Source organism: Bos taurus, chromosome 20, assembly GCF_002263795.3.
Source record: "Bos taurus isolate L1 Dominette 01449 registration number 42190680 breed Hereford chromosome 20, ARS-UCD2.0, whole genome shotgun sequence".
Classification (NCBI taxonomy): domain Eukaryota; kingdom Metazoa; phylum Chordata; class Mammalia; order Artiodactyla; family Bovidae; genus Bos; species Bos taurus.
Window position 1 is genome coordinate 45,416,885 of NC_037347.1, and position 2,568 is coordinate 45,419,452.

The 2,568-nt window shown below is 35.1% G+C and overlaps 1 non-coding gene across 1 annotated transcript; it reads right to left on the bottom strand.

Moving 5' to 3' along the window:
* Positions 1 to 637: 637 nt before the first annotated feature.
* Positions 638 to 741, bottom strand: LOC112443070 (U6 spliceosomal RNA). The gene has a single exon (XR_003031343.1). It is a non-coding gene; the product is annotated as a U6 spliceosomal RNA (small nuclear RNA).
* Between the last annotated feature and the right edge of the window lie 1,827 nt (positions 742 to 2,568).

The window sequence follows — 2,568 nt, forward strand, 5'->3', positions numbered from 1 at the left end:
AAGGAAACAGTACAATATCAATATATGGAAGTCCATTGTCTTTCTGTGTTCTAGCAAGGAAAAACTGGAAACTGAACATTTGAAAAATGTCATTTAGTGTAGCATCAACAAACATGAATATTTTGTGATATATTTGATCCAATATATGTTAAGTGCTGAGAATTAGAAATTATAAAGCATTACTGAGATAAATTAGAAAAAAATACTAAAATAGAGACTTAATTGTTCCTCTGTAGACTTAATGGAGTTTTTTAATGAAGAAATAATCAAACATTCTAAAATTTATATATAAATGCAAATGATCTAAGATAGCTAAACAATTTTGGAAGAGAGCATTCCCTGTATAATTTTAAGACTAATTATAAAGCTACTATAATTAAAACAGTGTAATATTGGCATAAGGATAAACAAACAGAATAGGGAAAGTGAAAGCGTTAGTTGCTCAGCTGTGTCCAACTCTTTGTGACCCCATGGACTGTAGCCCACCAGGCTCCTCTGTCCATGGGATTCTCCAGGCAAAAATACTGGAGTGGGTTGCCATTCCCTTCTCCAGGGTATCTTCCTGATCCAGGGATTGAACCCAGGTCTCCTGCATTGCAGGCAGATTCTTTGCTATCTGAACCACCAAGGAAGCCCTAAAACTACGGAATGCTTCACAAATTGCATCTCATTCTTGCACAGGGGCCATGCTAATCTTTTCTGTATCACTCCAATTTTACTACATGTGCTTCAGAATAGAGAGTCTAGGTATAAACTCATACATCTATGGGCAAAAAAGCTAAGATTATTCAGGAAGCAAATGATGATGCTCTAGCGTATATGATGATGGAACATGCAAAGCAGATACAAAATAAGAACTACTCTGAAGTTAGTAAGATATTAACATACATGTCATGTGTGAGCTTTTCAGATCTTTATGTAAGTGTCATCGCAACAGGAGGGAGGGATTTGAAGGAGGAAAAGTTCGTAAAAGACATGGAGTAACAGAAGAATTAGATAGAATAAGCTGCATTTCAAAAAAGAGCAACTTACTCTGTGTCAGAACAAAGACATTAAAGGCGTGTTTTGATTATTTCACAAAATGATCTACAACTGATACTCTGCAAAAGTTGAAAACTTTAAGAAGAAATCAGATAAGCAATGTTGCAAATACTATGCCATATTCACAATTTACTGACTACAAACTATGTGTGTGTGCTTATGTGTGTGATTGAGAGAAAAACTCTCTGATATTCCCTTCTAGCTATTTAGGAGATATAGGATCTTTGATGTCTCTTAGGAATATATACCAGCTTACCTGGTAGCTCAGCTGGTAAAGAATCGCGTGCAATACAGAAGACCTCAGCTGGATTCCTGGATTGGGAAGATCTGCTTGAGAAGGGATAGGCCACCCACTCCAGGATTCTTTGGCTTCCCTGGTGGCTCAGCTGGTAAAGAATCCGCTTGCAATGTGGGAGACCTCCATTCCATCCCTGGGTTTGGAAGAACTCCTGGAGAAGGGAATGGCTGGCTACCCACTCCAATATTCTGGCCTGGAGAATTCTGGGGTCACAAAGAATCATACACGACAGAGCAACTTTCACTTTCACTTTCAGGAATGTATACATAGTTTGGCACTGGCAGTTAGAGGCTGATGTGAAAAAAGACAGGTCTGAAAGACGGAGATTTCTCTTGAGAGCTAACATTTTCAGAACAAATTGGGCAGCTGACAAATATTCACTTTCCAGACTTCAGGATGTAGTTAATATCAGTGATCTCAGGATGGTCTAAGAAAACAATTACTAAAACTGACAGAATCCAACTGTCAGATCCAAACATTTGCTGTGCCTCTCTTCAAAAGAACTATTGGGTGATTTTTCTTTTAAATCAATGTTTGCAAATTTTGTCAACTTTTCTGAATTTGACTGCTGAATAGACTCAAGCACTTTTTCAATAAATAATATATTTTTCCTAAAGTAGATTTAAATGTAAATGAACAAAAATAGCCCAGTCCAAGAATAAAAAAAAAAGCATGATTTGAATCAAATCCATATATTCTTTAGTGCCCAGCGTGTGTAATATATATATATATATATATATATATATATATTTCAGATTGCTTGTTTTTATTCATAGACTTTATTTCACTGAATTCTGGCAACAATGAGTCTGCTGTTTATCAATAAATATTTTTCACTAAACTAGAGCAAGAATGATGATTGTCTAAATGCAGCCTTATTTACATGCATGTTCCCTACTCTTCAAATAAAATGAGTTTGTTATTTTTACACTCACATTACATATTTGGGTTTAAAAATACAAGAGAGAGGGTATTGAGAATAAGCATTTAAGAATATTTATAAGAATTCTAGTAAATTTGGTATCCTTGGAAAAATAAAATTTTATACCAAATGGCATAGCCTGAATTCTTATTGGTACAATGTGAATTTGAAGTGTTATTGTATTTGTTCAAGGACATCACACTTAAAAAATGGAGAAGCTGTATTTAAATGTAATTGTTAAGAGCAGAGATCTGAGGTCAGAATATTTGGGTGAGCTTAATACATCTGCCTTTTTTAGACTGTATTT